The 13,705-nt window shown below is 41.8% G+C and overlaps 1 protein-coding gene across 1 annotated transcript in view; it reads right to left on the minus strand.

Moving 5' to 3' along the window:
- The window catches only part of LHFPL6 (LHFPL tetraspan subfamily member 6), a 152,675-nt gene that overhangs the window by 76,357 nt on the left and 62,613 nt on the right, over positions 1-13,705 (minus strand). The window lies entirely within an intron of this gene.

Raw genomic sequence — 13,705 nt, forward strand, 5'->3', positions numbered from 1 at the left:
CCAGCACTGGTGCAGAACAACTGGTCCTTCAAAATCCCAGAGAAACAAAAAGGTACCCTGAGTTGTCTCCTCTGATTTCCTGTTTATTACAAGTTTTCAGTTTTACTCAGATACCAATGCAGCATAACAACAAAGACTGTATACAAAATAAGTATAGTGATATTTACAGCAGAAAAGAACCCAGTAGCAAAGTTCAAATCTCCTTTAAAGGATAAGCATAGGACTTTAGCACTGGCCCACAAGCAATTTATAGAGGAAATAGACCTCATCTCATTTACTTCTTTTACACAAAATTCAACAGAAAAAAATAATTGTTTTGATATCACAAACACACTTCCCAGTCCAGCAGAGTAGATGCCTACATTTCTGATGTCTCCATCTTTTCGAGCCCATCAGATATAACCTGGAAGCTATGTAGTCCTATTAGTCTGGCACCGTGCTTGAACTAATTACGTACAGAGACATGGCAGTTTTGCAATTTCCAAGTACAGATGGAGAAACCTCGGTTGGCTCAAGCCTATAGCTACTAACATTTCTGCACGTTGGTAAGATACTTAGAAAAAGCAGAAAGTGTAGCAACATATACAAATAGCAGAAAGGAATATGAGTCTGAATTGCTCCACGTTGTGCAGAAACTTAAAAGCAAATGTCTCACCTGGCAAGGGGTTTGCATTTTTTAGTGAAATGCTCACAGGAACAACAGACTGGACCTATTTTCCAGGAGCCTAAAGAACAGGCCAGCGGTTTTATATTTGTCTTGGTGCTTTTAAACCAGTAAAGTCACCTCCTTTATGTTCTTCTTCCAGCCACACACTGATTTTCTCATTTCCTGAAAGCCAGCTGAATTCAAGTTTTTATTACGTTTGCTGGGTTGCAGCAGTGCTTTTCCTACAGAGGAGACTACCTTTACCCACACACAGAGAAAGGTAGACTACACACACATACGTGTGCTGTGGTCGGCATACACTAAGAGAGGACTCATCTTACCTCCATGTGGATGTCCTCATCTGATCTGCTCCCCTAACCTTCCTTTATAGTCAGTTCAGGAAGAGAAGTTTCTGCGCCAAAGCAAGATGACTAAAATCGGCCAGATGAATCATGGCCTGGAAGTGCTTGCTTCTTCCCCTTGAGTATAAAGGGCATCTAGACAACTATTTCAGATGTAAACATTATGGTGCAAGCATTCAAAGCTGGGGTGATGAGTCCCATGATATTTCAGCCCTATATTTTTGTAACTCACACTGTTTCTAGGGCCATTGGTTATCAGTTTGACTCCACTTTATAAATATATGATACGTTCCACCTCTGATACCAGATATACTGAGCATAAGAAAGGAGACCTGTGGGTAGGTTTATGTCATTAGACAACAATGCATGGGTCGAATTCTAACACGTCTGGTTTTGCAAGAAAGCTAGAGAAATTGTGATTGAGACCTCTACAGACACAGAAGAGAAAGGTACTTCTTGGATCCTCATTTAGTGTGGCTCACCACATTTGCAGTCTCTCTAAGGAGGTCCTGCTTTGTGGAAATACGCTGAAGATCAGCAAGTCATGAAGGTGGTGTGCAGAAGATAGGCTTTAGGTCCTGTTCTCTCCTAGACACAGATCTAGAGATACAGTCAATCCCTAAAGGCATAATGAAAGGTAGATTAGGTGGAAGGTAGTTTAGCTACCTTCTTGCCTTCCTCATTCAAGAAGCAGGTACAACACCTGGGCATCTGAGGATATAGAAGAATTTATGTGGCTTTTTGGTGCCATCTAGGTACAGCCATTGCTTCCAAAGTAATCCTTTCAATGCTGTCAAAGATTGGAAACTTTTCCTTTTAAAAGACCTTTCTAAACAATCTTTACAAGGTGTCCACAGACTTTAATTTCTCGATCATGTGACATGTCTGTTTGCAATAGCATCTACCACAGTGCTTTCTTAAGTGCTATCAATAAATAATGGATGATTCACCCACTGTCTTCATTCTTTTTAAGTAAGTGAAGAGGCCCTGAGCATACCAAATTACCACATCATTTGTGATGTCCTAATGGAATCCCCACTTAAATCAGTTAGCGACAGGAAATCAGGAAAGTGCAGTGATCAGCTGAGGTTTCCAAGCATAGCATTAACATCAAAAAAAAACCAGGCCCAGCAATGAAACGATTTTACCATATTGTGAAAGGCTTTCCCTGAGCTCTCTGAGGCTACATGAGCCAACCCTTTACAACAGCTGCATTCTGGGCCTCGAGTAGCACTGATGTGTAGCAGCTTACAGTGACATTCCTTTTGCCAAACTTTAGTCATCTGAAAGTTAGTCATTTAATCTAAGCTACTCATCAAGGCTCCCCCTACAACCAGTGAAATGAAATAGGTGCCAGGAATGAACAAAATTACTCTGAACTACATAAAGGTTGCTCAACAAGATGCTGACTGCAGCAGGAAAAATGGTTTATAAAATTTCCATTCCCTACCACCCTTAGTTAAGTATTCACACTCTCGTGGTCCAGTTTGCCACCTCCTCAATTGTGCCATTACAGCTATTTATGGGACCAGGCTGTAAAGCCTGGCTGATTTGACCGGCATAAAAGGACTCTTTGTGGAGGACAGTCCCTAATCATGGAATCACAGTACTGTTGAGGTTGGAAGTGACCTCTTGAGATCTTTTAGTTCAAATGCTCTGTTCAATCAGGGTCAGCTAGACCAAGTTGCCCTGGACCGTGTCCAGTCAGGTTTTGAATATCTGGACAGTCTTGGAAAACCTGCTTTAAAGCATGACATAATGGTACCTCTCATCCAGGGACAATGTAGTGTCTGCTGTCATGAGTCTCTTTGCATCCATGGAAATACTACCAAGCAGTCTGGCCCAACCTCCTCCACACCCTCCTCCGTCACTACCGGTGCTACCATTCTAGTAGGTGCAACAACAGCAAAATCAAGGACATAATGTAGCTAAAAAAAATTACTATGCTTGGTAGTGCTTATTTTCTGTTTGATGATTCCCCTGATGAGTTCATCATGCAAGTACAGGAGCATCATACTGACACAGAGAGAGAATGGGAAACACATTGCTGGGCATGTAAGGGGAGAACCAGACCATCCTGTCAGAGAGGAGGAGGGAAGATAACCCAGACCTTCACCTTTCAGTGTTAATTAGCCATTAAATCAGTTCATCTGCCTGTGAAACCATATCCTTAATTTCCATAAGAGTCTCTTGTGAGGTTAAAAATAAGCCAAATCTATTCAGCTTCCCGCTTCTAGCATGGGCCCAGCAACAGCTGTACCAGCACATCCAACGGGAGGGGAACTTCAAATTCAGCAGTGGAAGCTACTTAAGCCAGATTTGCCATTGAAGGCAGCATCTCAGCAAATGAAACCTTTAAACACACCTTTTTAGGATTAAATGAATTGCCTTTTGGAGGTACTCCTTTCCCTCTACAGTGACTAAAGACATAGCCTAGATAACTAACTTTGATTAGACAGCTGGCGTGTAGACAGCTAAAGGCAGCTGAGATGAATCCCCTTCCTGTGGTCATAACTTGCTGGTAAGAAAGCTTTGCCTTCAAATACTCTTGCATTTCACACATTTCACATGGAGAGCTGAAATACCCTGTCCCTTAGCAACCACCAGAGGCCATTTATTTAAACTTGCAAAAGCTTTTGACCAAGTCCCTCCCTAGACACTGTTATAAAAAATGAGTAGTCATGGGATGAGAGTAACATTTCGTCACGCATTGGAAAGTGGCTAAGAGTCTGAGATCAAAGAATGAACATAGTCAGCTTGCTTTTAGTGTGGCAAAAGATTAACAGCAGGATGCCCACAAATTCCGCACTAGAGCTGTTGGTTATTGCATTTATTAATGGTACAGAGGCAAGAACAACAGTTAGCATTGATAAAACTATTTATGTTTAACCTTTCAGCAGTAACCAAGGTATGGGAAGGAAAAGTATAAGGGATGTTTTATCACATACATGTTACCAACTGATACAGTTTTGAAAGTGATCTTCCCATTAGCACCGATATGGAGCATCCGGGACTGTTTTCAGATGCACTGACCACTATTGGTGAGAGGAGATTAGATTAAATTCACTAACGGCATCAGAACAGACACTTGTTTGCTCCTGCGTAATGTTGAGTGGGCCACTAGAAAAGGCATAAGACTTTGGCATAGGGAATATACCAAGAAACACCCCATAGGCTCCCATTCTAGTATTTATTATTTAATGGAGTACCATTAAAATAAGTAACATTGTGAAGTCTCCTGTGAAAGTCAAACTCCTTTGCCTTCTGCTGGTTTGTCATCTAACCTAGGTGATTGGCATCCAAGTCTTCCACTACAGCCAGCATCTTCTTTTCCTTTTAGTGTCTCATAAGGTTATCTGCTATGGGGAAAATAATTAATTGTGGCATGTGGTGGTGTTCATCATCTGGGCTAGTCTCTACAGCTCATAATATGCCTGGGACCCCAGGAATGCAATTTTTACAGATGAAATAGCCCATCACAAGGAAAAATTCACATGCAATTCCTGAAGCTGCAGAACCATCACAACATAGCAATGGCCAGTCTATTGCTAAAAAATGGCAAGGTAATAATGTAGAGAATGTTTTCCCCCCTTAATGTGGTTGGACACCTCCAAAGCATTCCTTTCAGAGGCAAAGACAAAAGCTGCAGAGTTGCCTATAGGGTATAATTAATTCTACATCATATTAAACCACAGGTGTAACAAAGTTGTCCCAGAACCCAGAACAAAAAATTGTCAGGCTTTTTAAAATACAGTCTGCAGGTGGCTACATGAAACCTTTGCACTAAAATGATAGGGCTTCACCATCTGAAATGCATAAGCCTATACAAAATCTAACTACCTGCTGTAAATTGAAGCACTATAAAAATAAAATTGAACAATTACCTTTTGTGGGCAGTGTAGAGTGAGCTATATATCAGCTTTAACATGACTCCAAAGCAGTGAAGTCCCACCAAATGCAGCTGAAAGGGCTCCAGCCAATGCCCCATTTAAACTTTGGGCTGGGGATACAGATGGGGTTCAGGAGACACAATTATCAGAGGGATCATGGCAGTGGCAGGGGGCAGGGAAAGCCATTGTATCACCACATCTATTCAAAAGCTTGAAATGACTGGAGGAGTTCAAATTGAAAAGGAAAAAAACAACAGAGAAGCCACAAATGATCAGACCCAATTCTGCTGTCAGATGCATGCACAAGACTCCTACAGATTTCAGTGTTCTGGATGAAGGAAAATGAAGGTGTTCATGCTTATAATAGCTCTTCTTTCTTTCACTACTTCTTTTGATCTCTCCTTAAGCAAAATGGGGACTGAACAATATCATTCTTCTGGGAATAATGACAGGACTTTAGAGATATTTCTCTATTGTTAGCCAGCTCTCCACTAATTCAGAAGGTGCTTCAGTTTGTTCTTTATCTTGGTTTGAAAATTATACTGACAATTCTGCTTAGGTAGAGGCAGATGTGGCAGAGAGTGGTGGAGTTTTAGGGGGGGATAGGATTTCTGCTTTTGAGCTCTGGAAGATTCTCTTTGGGATCTCACCTAGCTGAGTAAGAATATTTTGTCACTGCAGGAGCATGCATCTTCCAAGACAATGATGTTAGCTGCAATCTTGTCCAATCTTGCAACAGAGATGCTTAGTGCGTATCTAACAGGCAGGTAGGCATACTCCTGAGCTCCACTACTTGTATTATGAGCTGAGCAGACTACTATCTGCTCTGATCTTCAAGCCCTTAAGAGCCACATGACTGAAGTAATGTGCTTAAGCTCAATGTTCTTGCAGGCCTTTGAGTTAATATGCTATGAAACAAGACATGCTAAACTCAAACACAACCTGGCACTAGAGCAGCTTTACAGATCCTGAAGCCATCCAAACCACAGTGAAGGCACAAGAAGGCTTTGTGAAGCTGAGATGGTGGCACCTCTATCGCATGCTGCTGTGGAGTAATTCGCACCTTGGCCCTGACAACCTATCTCCAGCTGGGAAAGCCACTGATCCCCAAAAGACTTTAAGACAACCACCACAAAATAAACACAAGCTACCACCCATAGTCAGCTGCAGGCAACTTCAGCTTCTGCCCACATTTATGGAAATATTTCCATGTCAAAGTATGCAGTAGACTTTTTTGTTACATCTCTTGGCCAAAGATAATCAAAGAGAGGGAAAATAAAATCAATGTATGCGTGTTACCGCTTATCATCCCTTACATCCCTCACAGCACCTAAAAACCCTATGCCTCCCCAGGCTTTTGGCTGTTCAGGATTAGGCTGAACTGGAAACATGTTTTCCAATCCTCAAAAACTCCTGGGATTTCAAAAATGCTTCCTGTTCTCCTTTAGAATTATCTCAATATTGTTTCCTGTAAAATCATGAAATGCCAACACCAAACCCCTAAACACTCTTTCCCTAGAGTAGGCAGCAGGCAGGTTGGTTACAGCTTCTGTCCTGGTCAGAAGATTGCCACGGATGTCCCAGAATCAACTGCTTCAGATCAAAGACCTGAGCCAGAGCTTCTCATGTCTGATTCTGATGAAATGAATATGTGTTTCCTCACAAAGACACCAGCCACCTCTGCTTACTATGCCTCTCATGTCATGATGGAGGCAGGCAAGTGTTTTTACATATGCTTCACGAGTGAATCAGCCAAGATTCAAGGTTTAACTTCTTGGAAGATAATGGTAAGGAGCCTTCTCAGCTAGAAAGATGCTAAACATGACTTTGTGACCCTTTTAGAGACAATTGCTGCTGGTAAGCATTGTGTGACAGTGACCTCCAGCTGACCTGCCATCAAGCACAATTTGACTAGGTCTCCATGACTGCAGAAGCTCTCCTGAAGGCCATTTTAGTGATCCCGGTCCTGGGAATTTATGTTCTGACATGGCCAATGAAAATTGTGCCATCACTGAAGGGCTTCACCCTGAGGCTGGGGTTAGACAACCTGTAGCAATGTCATTTAAGCCAATGCACAGCTCCTCTCCCCCACCTCCAGTGACTTGTGTCTGCCACACAGAGAGCAAATGCAGGCAATCCAATGACCTTTATTTTTTCCCTCCTCCCCTGTTATTTTTTTCAGCCAGACCAGTTCGCTGCCTCAGTTTGCTATGCAATTTCACAAACACCAGCACAAGGCTGGGGCCACCAAGAGCTGTGGATGGGGATTGCTCAATGCCAGCGAAAAAGACTTACGTGAAACAGTTTGGGCTGGAAAGCACTTAGTACAAGAACGGGATCTTCAAGCCTAAGAGGAAAAACTTTCTACTGCCTGTGTTCTCAAATGTGTTTGAGGCACTTAGAGATACAAGATTGATTATTTCTGAATAGCAGGGTAGACTCTACTGTACAGCAGACTCTGGCATCATGTTTGGCTTTGGGAGTTAGCTTGGAGTTTTTTGTTACTACAGTCCCCCAGAAGCCATTATATCTAGTAAATGGTGGTAGAGTCTATGACCTGCCCCTCAAAGAATGGTATACTTAAAGGTTGTCTGAGGTGCTGTCTTGCTTGTTATGGGTTTAGGTAGCAATTCAGAGACCTATAATAAATACATTCCAGTGATTGCACCCTATCACAGTTTCCTTTGAAGATAATTTTACAAGAATTAGTAGGTTTCAATATTATCACAACTATTTAGGACTGTGTTTAAATGCCCCAAGGTCGGGTCTGAACTTTTTCTCCCATGTAGGAATGTAAGACCTCAATCACACCCCGGTGAGAGAATGCACTTTTTTTTCCCTACTTAAAAATCCATAATGCCATTAAAAATGTATACATTGTTGTTAAATAAATGTATGAAGCTCAGATTAAAACTGTTTGTATTTCCTGCCCTCTGTCAATTATTAATATTGCCCATAATAGAGAGATTAATACCTACACAGTGGGGGATAAACATCCAGAAAACAATATAAGCTTTCTCTTTGGAAAGAGAATTATTTGCTCAGGTTTCACACCCAACAGGAAGCAATTCTGAAGCAAGGAGCCTGCTTTTGCACCGGTCAGCACATGACTGAGCAGAACAAGTTGCTGCTCAAAGTCTGTTCACAGAAAACTGGCAAGGGCATGGCCCACTGGTGGATAAAACCCATGTGTTTGCATCCACAAAGTCAATATGGGAGCAGAAAAGTATTTCTGAGAAGGAGAACTGGAGTCAGAAGCTAAGCAATTAACATTGCTTTCATGCCCCTCTGTAATTAACGCAGATCAAAGAGGACCTGAAACCATCGATTTCACCAGAAACAGGAGACGGCAGAGTAAGCACTAGCACTAGGAATTCCACAGCAGGAACAAAAGCACCTATTGCAGCCACAGGCACAAGGCTGTAACACCAACACAAAGCACCCAGAAAAAAAACTTTGAAATGAAAGAACAGAATTTTAACACATTGAGGTCTGTCAAAATATGGACAGTGTATTAGAAAAGCTATTGTTTTACAAAACTAGCAAGTAGGGTTTATGCTAATACAGCTCACATTTATTATTCAAGGATCTGATGAGGGAGAAAACAAGGACATGATCATTCTATAAGCAAAGGCATTAAATACAAAACATATATTTATCGAGAGAAGGAGGGAGAAAAGGAAAATACATCATAGTTCTTTTGATTGCATGTTTACAAGCTGATTTTCTTTACTTGCATGCCTCAGCTGCATTGGTAGCAGGATTTTGTTTCTGCAAAGTGCATTACATTTAAATTCAGGAGTGATGAGTTGTGTGCTTGGCACCACCAGGCGAATGTGTTTTGACTTTCCATTTGTTTGCCCATGAGAAAGCAACAAATACAGGGTGCTTTGCAATTAGGAAACATAAAACTCAGAAATCACATGGAAAACAAATCAGAAGGCATTGTGTAGAACACGACTAATAAGCAAGAAAGACTAACTCAAAACTGTGAAAGCAACATGCAACAGTCATACTTCTATAAAGATGAGAATAAGAAGCAGCAAATACTTGTCCACTGCATTCTTCCATTTCCACAATTGTGTTTGAAAAGTGATGCCTGTGTGAGCTACACTCATGGGTGATATTAAGGGTGATAAAAGTGCCACAACTAAAAATCAGCAGATCAGTACAGTATACATGAAGCACAGAACAGGAAGGAATTATAGAGCAGGAAAAATTCCCACCAGGAGATAAAGGACAATAAAACAGAAACTGCTTTTGCCTATATCAGTTATTCTTCTCTTGATACCACTTCCTGGTGTCTCTTTATCTTTCTTCTTTGATCTGAAAGGTGAAATTCTCATCTGCTCCATGATTTTTTTTTTCACTGACTCCACAGAATCATAAAACACTCGATTGGAAGGGACCAAAGATATGATCCAGTCCTTGTTCTGAGGCAGGATCAAACATATTTTACCATTTGTGTTAATTCCAGGAAACTTTGGCTTGGCAAGTAGCTTCTGGGCTGAACACTGATTCCATCCTTTTACGTATGGCAGGTCCAATATGTGCTTTTTTGTCTAAATACAAAGAATCATAATGGATGTCAGTCCTTCTTGGGATCATTCCAAGTATTGCTATTAGGGTGTGCTATTATGGAGCTGCATTAGCTGTTGTATACTTCATGTTGGAACAAGCAGTGGGCTTTGTTGGCTTATACTGTTACCTGAAGTGGTCTTCATTGGCTCTGTACACACCAGGAGACTAATAATGGGACTTATATTCAGTAAATAATATGTTGTTTGGCACATCCATGAAATTCCGTGTGCAATAAATAAACATTATAGCCGTAAATGATAAACCAGATTCATCCCCGGCTTTGCTGGAGCATCTTGCCATAAATACCAATAAACAAGATAAGAAATAAAAAGATGTTTAAAGCCTTTAAAATAATTCCCACTCATTGGGCTTTACAAAGGACTGTGATCATTTCCAAACTGAATCTTCTACATTTAGATGCCAATAACGGTTTTCTTTTGATTAGTCTGCCTACAAATGAATTCAGACCCACTGAGAGGCTTTAGTGGTAAAGCTCCTGAAATTTCCATTAAATGCTGCTACTGAACGTTTGTATGTATCTGATCAAAAGTTACCATGAAATATTTCTGATAAGTGTTTATTAAAAGCTGGAGCATGGTAAATTGCTAAGTGTACTAGCTTAAAGCAGTTTAAGCAGAATATGGCTTCTTGTCACAGTCATATATTCAAGCAGCTATTCCATATGAAGAGACCTGTATAATCAGAGAGCTTCAGAATCAGAGAACAACCAGCTGTGTCACATAACCTCTGTGCTCCTGCCTGCTGCCTGGGCTAAAGACAAATGCAGAGCATTCAGTGTGCGCTTGCCCCTGCCAATGGCTGGTGCTTTAACTATCAAGTGCTCAGCCACTATTTTGCTCATTAAACTGTGTTTCACTTTTACTCAGAACAATGCCACCTACTTTTATGAAAAGCTTGAAAGAGGCTTCATCAGATAAAGCATAGTGAAAGTGCAGCTGGTTCATTCTTGACTCTTGTGAAGGCTAGCAAAAGTGGCAATTTTAAGGCTGCAGCAAAGAGCCACTTTAACCTGACTTAAACTTAGACTGCTCAGAAGAGGTCTTCTGCCACTCCCCTGGTTCTTCTTTCCAGCTACACCAAGATCTAGCTCTAGTGGTCGTATAGCAGCATGGTGGGGCTCATCTCATTAAGTCAGATAATATTCTTCTTTTTTCTTCTTTTTTATTTTTTTTCTGGCTAAGTTAGCTTCCAGATGCATCACTGACCTAGTTTGTCCAGCAATGCAAGTGTATGAAAGCTTACACTGCTCAAGGGAGATGGCAAGGGAGGTGAGCCACCTGAGGCAGAGAAGAAAGTGGGCCTGCCGCTCTCGGAGGCAGCACTGATGTCTCTGGGAGGAGAGAGTCTCTATAAACACAGTTTAATGTTCAAAAGGCAAAATCCCATGATGAATGTAGCATTCTCAGTGAGGTACTTTCATAATTTAAGGAGGCAATTTACTACCTCAAAAGAAAATATCTACCTTTTAGGTACGGGTGTTGTATGATGTGATCATCTGCAGTAAAAGAAGACTAAACTCAGTGACACAGGAGTTTTCTAACAGTGTTAAATTCTTACCGTTGCTTATTAATAATACACCATGACTGACTTCAGGGTTGGTGCTTCATTCTAGTAATGACTGTATGGTCACACCAAGACCAAACATAATTGCAACACGCTAAACAAAATAGGGGTAGGGACTGAGGTGAAGCTCTGGACCACTTCTTGTCCCCATAGCTGCTAAAGTTAACACACCTCCCATGTCTGTTTTTGCCAGCTCCAACCAGCTTTCTCCAAAATAAAACTACTCTAGAAGTCCTAAGTATCATGCATGCAACCACTCAACACCATTTAGGCCAAGGGCCAGGGATTTTGCAGACACAAAGCTAGAAAATCCCTGCCTGAAGAAACTACGGTCTGGGGTCCCCGCTACCCAAGAGCCATGCCAATGGGTGCACAGAGCCTCTCTGAAGTCCTGGGAGTCCTACAGGGGTATCATGAGGTGTGGGGTTTGGACCAAACCTGGGAACTAGGAACTCAGCGCAGGCCGGGAAACAAATGGTCTGTGACTCTTTGGCGATCAACAGGCTTGTTCAGAGGGAAGATTTGAAGGAAAAAGGAATTAAGAAGTATGGGAGAGAGAGGAAGGGGGAAAAGTGCCAAGAAGCAAAAAAATGAAGAGGCAGGAAGATAAGGTGTAAGATACAGCAATGAAAGAAGAAAAGGCTTAGGGAGAATAAAAAGAAGGGTTTGGGCCAAACTGTTTGTCAAGCACTCTGAGAAGCAAGACTTGACAGTAGTTTCTAAGAGCATAATGGAGCAACGTGGTAGGGTAGATCTGAGAGCAGCAATGAGATACCAAAGAGGGTGAGCATCTGTCAGAGTCAGTCTCTGTCCAATTTCATGCTCCAGAGAGAGTGGGGAAGCACAGGCCACCTCATTTTCCACTCAACCAAGTCAGGCTGACACTCTGTGGCATCAAACTTTTCATGTTGTAGGCATTTATTCCTTGAGCTTGTCACCCCATAATGAACAAGGACCACAGCTAGTCATCTGCTTATTTGAGGGAGTGCCGGGATCCTGACAGCCTGTTAAGCAAGCAGCAAAGCTAGGGAGGAGTGGAAAAGGTGTGGAAAGAAATGTGAGAGATCTCACAGATAATGTGGAGTGGAGGCAGCGATGTAATTATAACTCTAGTTTTATTTTCACTTGACGGCACAAAAAAGGAAGGTGAGGAGAAGCTTTTAAATGAAACATGACATTCCCTTATTAAAGTCTGATCTAGACTTCAGCACTCTTGCTGCTTTGTATACGTTCCAGTGCTCCCACACCATGGGTAGCCAAACAGTAGAAGTTTAATAAAATAAAATAAATTTAAATGGTAATTTCCTGAACAATGAGGGCTTGTTTTCTGAGCAAACAGTCCTTTTGGTGTTATTATCAAAGATGACAGAGCTAGCCATGTTGTAAATATGAGAAGAGATATGGTCTCATTTATAGACTTAAAAGTCCTGTTATGCGTCTTTGTTTCCTGAGCAAACAAATCTCTTGTGGGGACTGCATGGAGAAACCTCGTTATCCAGTTATGTGTGGGTTGGCCTTACTGGAAACAACTGCATTGCCGCCTGTTTGTCAAAAGTGTCATTGTCCAGCACAGTCTGCTGTGGCCCTGCCGAGGTCCCAGTATCCATCACTGCAGTCTGATCTAAGCAGCTTCCACTCATGTCAAAGTGGAGCACAGTCAGCAGTCCCTGCCACATCTTGAGGTGACCTTAGGTGGCAAATCCACAGCATTTCTGACCTGTGAACCTGGGAGTTGCAGGGTCTGGGTCCAGAGACAGCAGTAAGTAATCCCTTTCAATCATTCACATTAATCTCTCTTTCGCACCATGAAGGACATCCCAAGCAGAGCATTTGTATTAAACAGGACACATGGCAGGTGGCCTTACATTTTAGGAAAACTAGCAAATAACTGAACAACCCTCAGCAACATTATTAATAATGCTTTCAGATGAGGAACTGTGGGTTTCTCTATCTCATCAGCCTGCCGCTGCAGCCACAGTTTGCCATAATAGGATTGAAAGCTCCTCCCCAGATTGTATCTGCCCTCAAGGGTAAATAAAGTCAGAGCTGGAACTTTCTGACACAGCTTTGTCACTAGCTTATTAATATTGGCAGGCAGTGATCGGAGAATGGGCGACACTGGCAGTATGGCAATTTTAAGGAAACATTTCCGATAATGAAAGTAGCAGCAGCAGCAGCCAACAAATGCACAAATGCTGTTGGGAGGTTTTTCCTCACTTACTTCTCTGTGGAGCCCACTTTTCTCCATAATGCACAGTGGGAGACTGCTTTGTTGTTGCCGAGTTCAATGGAAATTGCGACGTTGCTGCATAATTTGATATTGTATGCATTTAGGGCCTGATCCAAAGCCAAATGACATCAATGGCACGTCTGCTATTATAACTAGCAAGGACTGTGGTTTGGGCTCTCCTGGAGAGGTGTTCCCAAGCATAAAAGCACAGAAGATTATCAACTAATTAACAACAGCACTGGAAGGATGCTCTTTGGAAGGTAACATTATGCTTTCAAAATTACTCACTTTAAAAACCAGGGTTTGGTTCAGGTTTGCAAGTCAGCCCCTACCTAAGGAGTGCTATGAGCATTCTTTAATCCTTATAATCCCTTCCAACTCACATGCATTTCTAAGGATGCTATTCTGGTCT

Source organism: Phalacrocorax aristotelis, chromosome 1, assembly GCF_949628215.1.
Source record: "Phalacrocorax aristotelis chromosome 1, bGulAri2.1, whole genome shotgun sequence".
NCBI classification, from domain to species: Eukaryota; Metazoa; Chordata; class Aves; order Suliformes; family Phalacrocoracidae; genus Phalacrocorax; species Phalacrocorax aristotelis.